Source organism: Dermacentor albipictus, chromosome 8 (genome assembly GCF_038994185.2).
Source record: "Dermacentor albipictus isolate Rhodes 1998 colony chromosome 8, USDA_Dalb.pri_finalv2, whole genome shotgun sequence".
Taxonomy (NCBI): domain Eukaryota; kingdom Metazoa; phylum Arthropoda; class Arachnida; order Ixodida; family Ixodidae; genus Dermacentor; species Dermacentor albipictus.
Genome location: NC_091828.1, coordinates 60,114,182 through 60,123,370, shown reverse-complemented (window position 1 = coordinate 60,123,370; position 9,189 = coordinate 60,114,182). Strand labels below are relative to the sequence as shown.

Below are 9,189 nucleotides of genomic sequence, written 5' to 3'. Positions count from 1 at the left end.
GAAATTTCGGCCCCAAGGGAATAGGAGGTGTAGATGTCGTATGGTAAAAGCGGTGTCTCAAATGGCTAAGTATGTCGAGCAGAATGCCCTACGGGTTCCAGACCCAGCTCATCATTTTGTTTAGTTTCATTTTGCTTAGTGATGGCGCATAACCATTGTGGCGGATTGGCAAAGATTGATTTTATTGAGAAATAATTTAACCTACGACTAATAACAATAGAAATTTTCTGGAAGAAATTATCGAAATACACTGCACGGAGAATTTACCAAGCAAATCGGCTTGAAGCAACTAATAAATTTTATATTGTTGAGCAAGCATACGTATGACAGTGCCCGAGAGAGGAGACTCCCGAAGGGAGAACCTCCAGAATGGAAAAATGCATGCCAATTTGTGCAAGCCTTGCTTCTAAAATGTTCTTTCTTAACAACGAAAAACGGTGACAGATTAAGAGAAAGCTTTATTATCTCAGGACCTCCCCTCCAAATACATGGGCAAGCAAAAATCCGTTTTTCTCAGCAACCACTGCATTGATATTGTTGAGGTTTGTTACTTTTAGAAGAAACAGTTAAAATCTGGTGACTATATTGTCAGCGGATTTTTCATTTCGTCCCTCAATTTTTTTTTCACGAAACGTGTTGTAAATTACAAAATTTAAAACAAAACTATAAAGTTAACACCTCTCTAGCCCAGCAATGAAAAACAATATCTTAATTCTGAAAACAAAATATAATAATGCATCTAAAGCGGACAAAGTTCACATATTATACACTCCTGTGAAATATATAATTTGTCAATATGACATTTACAATACTTTTGTAAACTTTGTAACAAATCCACGTTAGCAGTATATTATTGAACTATATTTGACTACTTTATATGTTCTAACGGATGCAGTTTACAAAACTGCGATATTTCTTTTTTGTGCAGAGCCACGAATTTGTAATATCCGTGCTTCAATTCATTTCGAACTTATCAATTTCGGGCAATATTTATGAAAGATTTACGCCCGAAATGAATAGAAATGAATAGAAATAGAACTTAACTTTCCGTCTCAAATGCGACAAATTTCAACAATATCGGTCCAGGGGTTATCTCAAGAAAGTGCTTCTGCGGTTAACGCGTATTCCAGTAGGCGGAATCTGATATGGGCTCAGCTAAAAGTTCCTTTTAAAAAAAGGCTCAATTATCCTTGAGTCTCCCCAGGTTGGGCCAAGAAGAAGAATGCCAGACCAGCCCTGTGACGATAAGTGTTTAAGGCCGGTATCCGACAATGTAATCGGGTAAAAAATTACGTCAGTTCATCTAGTATGAAAAGACCTTGTGTGCCAAGGGAATAGGAGCTAATGATACCCTTAGAAATTAACTATTGCTTGGTTCAAGAAAATAATTACATGTCTCCTGAATATGGCACTAATTACGTAATTCGTCACAGAAATTAATGATCGAACAGATAGAACACTGACAGCCGCTATCGCTATAGGCTGACGGCCATTTCGTTCATAAACAAAGCCCATGTGGCCAGGTGCCCAAGCCAAGCTAATCAAGGTTACGCGAGCAGGCACTAGAAAAGGACAATACCGCTATTAGCAAAGAGCAATGAGCATAAGGATATAGAATCCGTAGTTGTGACAACTGCCCATATTGACGCATTTAGTATGCGTAGGGCTGTTACCCCCGCTAGAAATTCAGCCATAACTACAGGTAAGAAGTCCGGAAACCTAATTGAGAATGACCACTCAACATCTGTAGAGAAAATGTCAATACCAGATGTTTCTTCGTATGGTGAGGCATCTGTCACGACGACAGCGTATATTTGTAGATGTAGATGTAGAGCCTATGTTAGCGGAACATATCCATCCTAAGGGATGGCCAACTAATATATTAACAGCTTTATTAATTTCAATTTCTTCGGAGAGTTGGAGACTCTGAGAAGAGGACGTAGGTCGTACTTATGAACACAACAATGGTCCATGCCCCATAGTGGTTATGAGCCCCATGTTCGATACAGGAACATCAAGAGCTTCTTGAACTTCACCGTTCCCCTAGCCTTTCTTTTTTTATGAAAGCAAATATTCACAACACCTAGAACGTTCAGATACTTCCAGAACATCCACGGAATGCCTTGTGTTGTCTGGGCTTGTTATGTTTTTGCAAGGCAGTTGCACATCACCGTTAGATACATGCCAGAGAAATCGAATAGCCGCACCCACGCTGTTTGTGTCCTTCGGAAGCACGGTGTTGGCCAGCGGGAATTTTGTGTCATTTAGTGCATGGTCGAGGCAAGCTGGTTGAGCTTGCACACTATGCAGGGGAAACATGCTTTTTATAAGTAATAATGATGAAGTACCGTATCAAAGAGCTGCTGACACATATTTTAGAAATTAAGAAGACTCTACCAGGCGCCTCTCGCGCGTGAAATTTCATTAATGGAAAAGATGAATTCAGAAATAATGAATGTAATTATTTCGCAATATTTCGGGATCCAAAGTAGGCGCGCGAGATATGAAAAAGCACCGTGTGACTAGGTGCTTGCGCACAGCGACATTAGTGCTTTCAGACATGCTTCGAACGAACGATCGAGGCTGAACAGCGACAAGATATATGGATAGGGAAGCTGAAGCACCTTTAAAAAAAAATGTGAGCTTGCAGCGAGTTATTCACCCACTGAATGCGAAAATCACCTTTTCACAGGCCATAAAACAATGTAAATTGTTTTCATTGACCAAAAAATGGGCAGCAGCTGCTGCGCGGGACGCCGTAGAGTGGATAACGGGCTCTGATTGGCGAAGACGATCGTGACGTCATCATGGGTATCACCGAGGCTCCCGATTCGAATGTGGCACGGAGCGCCCTTCGCGATCGAGACTGCGACACATTGTGTCGCTAAAGCGGAACTTCTACTTTGTTTGAAGCTTGTCGCTGCTTTAATTGTGCGCAGTGAAATGCGTAAACCGTGAACACTATTGTTGCAGTTGGGCAACCGCGGTGCAATGAAGCTTGGTGCAAGTAGGGGATGAGCAGCAGGCCAATTCCACCCTTCGAAAAATGCCGATTGCCGCTGTCTTACTTAACTTCAAGTCAGCCCTGCGCGTTCTGTGGGACAAAAGTAGGCGGTAAATATATGTAGTATAGCTGGAATTTCCATGCGTTTCGCGACAATTCACTTCATGTCAGATCCTGCGATCGGACTCCTAGAGTGCGCATGCGCTTGCAAATACAGGTATAATCGCTTTTATGCTCAAGTGCACTCGAAATCTTTGAGAACTTTATCAAAAACACATGACACTGCAGGGTTCAACGAAAAGTATCTGCTTTCGAATTAAGCAGGTCATCGTCGCTGCTCGGTGTCAGGAAGCGTGTCGCCAGCGAAACATCTGCGTCTGTATTTCAGCGGTCGCCGTTCAAGGCCGATCCACACGACGGACCAAGTCCGCGGGCCGCTCGGTCACGTGATGCGACGTCACGGCCCGGCGCGGTCCGGTCCGGCGCAGAGCACATCCACACGGCGGACCGCATAGCAGACAACAGAGCAGACCAACCAGCTACACTCTCGGCCAGAGTGTTATCATTGTTATCATTCCGGCTCGAGCCCCACAAAGCCGGGAACTGCTCAACGAGGTATACAAAATGAAAAAACATCCTCGTCACTCCAAGAGGACACGGTGTTTAAAAAATATGTCTGCTGCACGCACGTGTAGGCGGAACGGCGGATATGAAAGATGAAACTACTGGCTTGACTGGCTTTTGCTGAGCCGAAAACTAGATTGGATTTGGCTGACGACACTCTGTTGTCGTACAACATTCGTTGGCTAAGCCAAAATCGCTGCGGTTTGCATGCGGTCCGCCGCCAAAACGAAAGCGGGAAAAGCCTCGGCGATTTGTTGGAGCGCGAGGGCCGCGGTCTTGCGCGGGCCAACGGCGGTACGCAGGAACTGGTGACGTCCTATCACGTGATGCGCGGACCGCGGTCCAAAAGAGCAATTTGGTCCGTCGTGTGGATCGGCCTTCATCAGGGGAGCCAATGGAAGCAAGCTGGGCAGCGCGAGCGTTGCCACACCGGAAACAAAATTTGCGTCGTTGCCCCCGCTCGCTGTCAATCGAAGTAAAGCACGCAGTGGGAATACATATCGTACTCACTCTCTTCTGTTAGCAAAAAAGAAATTAAAAGAAGCTGCCGAAACCCGGGATCGAACCAGGGACCTTTAGATCTTCAGTCTAACGCTTTCCCAACTGACCTATTTCGGCGGATGTTGCAGCGGACCCACATTGTCACTGCCGTGACAGACGTCCACGTGTTAAGAACCGATTCGCATCTATCAGTACGCGAGAAGCGCTGGTTATGGTATGGACACAACATAGCGTCACGTTTGCCGGGGGGGTGTTGGCAGCCGAAGAACGGCCGTTTCTTATCAAAACGGCACCATTTCCCGGCCGGGGAGCGAATGGGTCCGAGCGGCTATCTCTGCCGGTAGCGCTAGCCGGCAGAGATAGCCGCTCGAAACATCCGCCGAAATAGCTCAGTTGGGAGAGCGTTAGACTGAAGATCTAAAGGTCCCTGGTTCGATCCCGGGTTTCGGCAGTTTCTCTTAAAGTTCATTACTCGCGTTTTTTACTAACAGAAGAGAGTGAATACGAAATATATTTCCACTGCGAGCTTTAATTCGAATGACAGCGAGCGGGGGCAACGGCGCAAGTTTTGTTTCCCGACCGCACTACTAACTGACGCGCAAGGACGACCGCGGCCAGCATGCTGCCATCACCGCGAAAGCTAGGTACATATTTCTCACGTTTAGTAATGCATGCTTGAACAAAGAAGTGCCTCAAGAGTTACACAAGGATTGCACATTAGACATTACAAAAAGGTGGGCCGAACCCGTAACTCTCGCAACAGTTGTAAAGGGGGTCCCTATGCTATTTGCTTTTATACATGCATAAGAGCGTGTGAATTCAAAGAACAGACAAAAATGTTTTCGACAGTACAAATGAATTGCATTTTCACTGATTGAGTGAGGCAAGCACGAAAGAGCGAAGGTTAGTTTTGCAACTAACAAATGACTGTCGCGACGTTAGATTTGTCGGTAATCTACTCCAAAGCTGTGATCCAGCATATGAAAAGCAAAATGAGCCGCGGTAATTAGTACCAGCTTCCGGAACAGCTAGCGTTTCCAGGGTTACACCACATTGGGTATGCAATATTCAGATAAGCAATTTTTACGGAAGGGCATAAAATATTTTCTTGCGTAATTGTGTAAAGCAAAACAAGAACACGATAATGAAGTTAATCTCTACTTGAACTGTGCCTTTTATGGTTATAATGTCGAGTCTCTATCAGGCGGACATGTGCACTGAGTGCTGTGCCCACTGTTGCCAAATAACTTGAATATACGACTATATGCAAAGGCGGCGGAAGTGTTATCATGTCTTATTTCCTACGTGTGATTATAGTGAGGGGTAGGTATTGACTTGTGACAAATCGGTGCACTTTGTGACAGGCGACAGTTCTTAAAGCGCCGTCTACTGACACTCTCGGATCGAATCCGATACAGCACGTGTCATATGCCCACAATCAATTTTTAACACTACATCCGTTGTTGAACACAAGGCGTACCTGCATTGGCATCTATCCGAGCAACCACCTCAGCAGGATAATCTTAATCTCTCTCCGTTGTCTCCAAATGTGTTCAAGCTTCATGCTTGCCCAGACGAAACTGAAAATGACCAATGACGAAATACAAATGGCATGCTGAAAAAAATAGTTTCTTTCTAGAGTATTTTGTTTATACATGATTATTATTATTATTATTATTATTATTATTATTATTATTATTATTATTATTATTATTATTATTATTATTATTATTATTATTATTATTATTATTATTATTATTGGTGGTGGTGGTGGTAGTGGTGGTGGTGGTGGTCTCACTTTCACCCAAAGGCTCTCTTGAAGTAACAAAAGCCGACCTCAAAAGTGTGTGCTATTGCTGCTGTGCCTGAGGTAGTGATACCGAACGGATTTTTGATGTTTGTAAGAAACAAGAACGCGAACATTTTTTTATTAATATTTCAGAGCACATGAAAGCACACTAAAAGCAAAACGGAGTCCTATGCTATGGTTGAGTCCCAGTGTCAAAGCTGGGTCATGCATATATAAACCCAATTTGTGAATCATTAACTGCCCTCTAATAACAGTGTCAAAGAGTAGTGCCTTGGAACACATCCTGACATCATCCTAAAATGGCCCTGCAATTATATAACTTGTTTGTTCTCAGTATCTTCTTGGGACGGACAAATGGGCCTGAGCCTTGATTCGTGCAGGTGAACGTTAGGATGTACGACGGTCGTAATGCCGACATTCCGGTGACTTGCTGAGGATGCCGTTACGTTGTCTGGGAAGCAACACAAAATAACAAGTAAAAGAATCAGCGTAAGCAAAAAAAATCAAAAGAAACTGCCGAAACCCGGGATCGAACCAGGGACCTTTAGATCTTCAGTCTAACGCTCTCCCAACTGAGCTATTTCGGCTTTTTTTTCTTCATTGCCGGCTTTGACATACACAAAAAAGAAACCATGTCAACAAGGATTTCGCTTGCATGACATATTAAAATTCTTTCAATGCTGCAAGTTCATCTAGCATCTCAATCCATGTTGGTTGTTCAGGAAGTGCCCGATGGACGTCCCTGAACCGTACTATAGATTCAATAAAGTGATCACGTGTAGTTCGCGAATTGACATCAGCATTGTTGAACTGCGTTCTAGCTTTCCACAAACTGTGGAGGCCCAGGAGCATTATAGCGTCATACGGAAAAGCCTCCGTTTCTACCGGTAAGAATCTTATTCCATGTGGATCTAATTGGTAACTCTTTCTTTAAAGTCCTTTGTAGGACATCCCAGAAAAAGATGGGATCCCAGCAATGTAGAAAATTAAGGCTCTATCGTTTCATATTTCTTGCATAAAAAGCTGTTAATGGACCATGGGACAAAAATACCCCTGTTATGCATCCATGTTTTAAAGGGAAGCTGAAGAGTCTGTCGAATTCAATAAGACGCTCATATACGGATGCGGGAACCTTATAAACCATGTCGGTAAAATTTGGGTTTTTTTTTCAATTAGGAGCGACGTAATCGTCGGTTGAAATTGCGCTGTAGCTCCGCCCCCCTTTGAGTGAGCGAGCGGAGCGGAGACCGGAAACCGCGGTGTTGTGACGTCAACTCTGCTTCGTTCCTTCGCAGCGTCCGCGACCGTGCCTGACCGCGCTTGTTTCTGCGTGCGTGCCATCGTGTATCTGCTTCGATCGACCCTGCATTCCTTTGTTGGTGCGTCTGCGTGTATGTAGAGTGGTAGTCAACGTGCGTGGTAGTCAACGTGAGTGGTAATCGACGTGAGTGGTAGTCAACGTGAGTGGTAGTCAACAGATGAAGGTCGCTACACGTACCGCATGAACCGGGAAGCTTTTCGCGCGTTTAAACCGTCTTTGTAGATTGCCGACAGCTTTGGACAGCGCACAAATGCCGACGATCGCATCCCCGCTTACGTTCCACGAGGAGGCATGCAGGAACACAACACTACAGTTGTTTGACCGGAAACTAGCTCACTAGATCACCGAAAGATCGTCGAGATCACTAGATCGCTTTGGAAAAAACACACTCACTAAAGAGCATTTCCAACACGAGGAGATCACAAGGCTTTGCTTTCGTTCGCGTCTAAAGCACTGCTCGCACCAGCATCGTTTGCTTCTTCGAGAGGCCGGCTCTTCGCAATCGGCTCGTACATGTAGGGAGTAACGCCGAACTCCTCAGAAAGACGCAGTCTCTCTAAATTTTCCATTACCGTCTCAGAAAACAGCACCAAACTACCTGGCACCGCGCTTCATGTGTAGCGGCAGCGGTCGGCAGCGGCAGAGTTGACGTCACGACGCAGAGTTGACGTCACAGGCGGAAACGAGACGCACGAGCTGGGCGTGTCCGCTGCTGCACTTTTCGTCAAAATAAAATATATTTGCGCTTTCTTTCGCTCAATTTGGATACGATATTCGAATTCGGAGGGTTGAAAACCATTATGTACAGATGTTCACTCATTTTTTCTGGAAAACCTTTCAGCTTCCCTTTAACTGATAATGTGTTAGTGTGTAGTTTAAAGAAAAAAAGTTTTTACCGAAAGGTGCACTGGCATTTCTTTAACCCTTTTGAGGACATCTCCTTGGCCTCCACGGTTTGACATACGGTAAATCGGTACAGGGAACGTATTGTCAATAAGATCCTTGCCCAGTTTTTTCCTAGTAATATTGGCGAGATACTGCACTGAAAACCGCACATGCAACATTCTGTACGCAAGCACGACTTCTCGCAGGTAACCTTTAGCGGAACCATGCATTGCTTCACACGAGCATACAACAAATCCTGGAAGGTGACGACATAAAAGCACATGACTGTGCGAAGGAACACATCATTCTGGTCGCGAAGGTACATAAAGCGCGACACAACTTGTCGCACAAATAAATGTACCAACCCAAGGCCCCTTTCTTTACTGGCAAGAACAAGTTTGTGCGGCTGGACCTTTCCCAAGTTGATGCCCAGATGAAAACGGAGAAGATACGGTGGATTTTTTGGATGTTGATCCGCGAAGCACCCAGCGCATTCATGATATACCATAAATTGGACGTAAGAAATAGGTTACAGACTGTGGCGTGCGAGAACATTGACAGCTGTCGCCCCTGCCACGCATTAGCCTTTTTCCTTTGCTCTCGCCACTTGTTTATTCCAGTACGGCTCAGGGTCGCGCTAAGAGTCGAGAGGCACGCCTAGGTAGGTTGTTGCAGTGGTTGACCACCGAAGTCGAGCGAAGCAGCCTGGTGTTTCTTCCCATTCACCATGCCAAAACCCATCTCTTCTCCCAGTTTATTTGCGCCCCGGTGCACTTGCAGAAGGATTCAACTACCGCCACGGCCTCACAAATGCTATTTCTATTTAAACAGAATACGGCGGTGTTATCGGCATACGCCAATATTTTCACCTGTGTTGACTGTATTCTGAAGCCAGTTATAAGTTCATTGTTTAGGATGGCCTTGAAGAAAGGCTCAAGGTAAGCCGCGAATAGCAGGGGCGACAGCGGACATCCCTGCCTCGCGGCAGATAGCACTCGCACGCTGTCAGGTCCCCGTTTACAATAACCCGAGTTGAGCAGTTAG

The 9,189-nt window shown here is 45.0% G+C and overlaps 3 non-coding genes across 3 annotated transcripts; 1 reads left to right on the top strand and 2 right to left on the bottom strand.

The window, feature by feature from the left end:
* Window positions 1-4,173: 4,173 nt before the first annotated feature.
* On the bottom strand, window positions 4,174-4,246 carry TRNAF-GAA (transfer RNA phenylalanine (anticodon GAA)). The gene has a single exon. It is a non-coding gene; the product is annotated as a tRNA-Phe (tRNA).
* A 261-nt stretch (window positions 4,247-4,507) lies between these two features.
* On the top strand, window positions 4,508-4,580 carry TRNAF-GAA (transfer RNA phenylalanine (anticodon GAA)). The gene has a single exon. It is a non-coding gene; the product is annotated as a tRNA-Phe (tRNA).
* Window positions 4,581-6,453: 1,873 nt separating this feature from the next.
* On the bottom strand, window positions 6,454-6,526 carry TRNAF-GAA (transfer RNA phenylalanine (anticodon GAA)). The gene has a single exon. It is a non-coding gene; the product is annotated as a tRNA-Phe (tRNA).
* Between the last annotated feature and the right edge of the window lie 2,663 nt (window positions 6,527-9,189).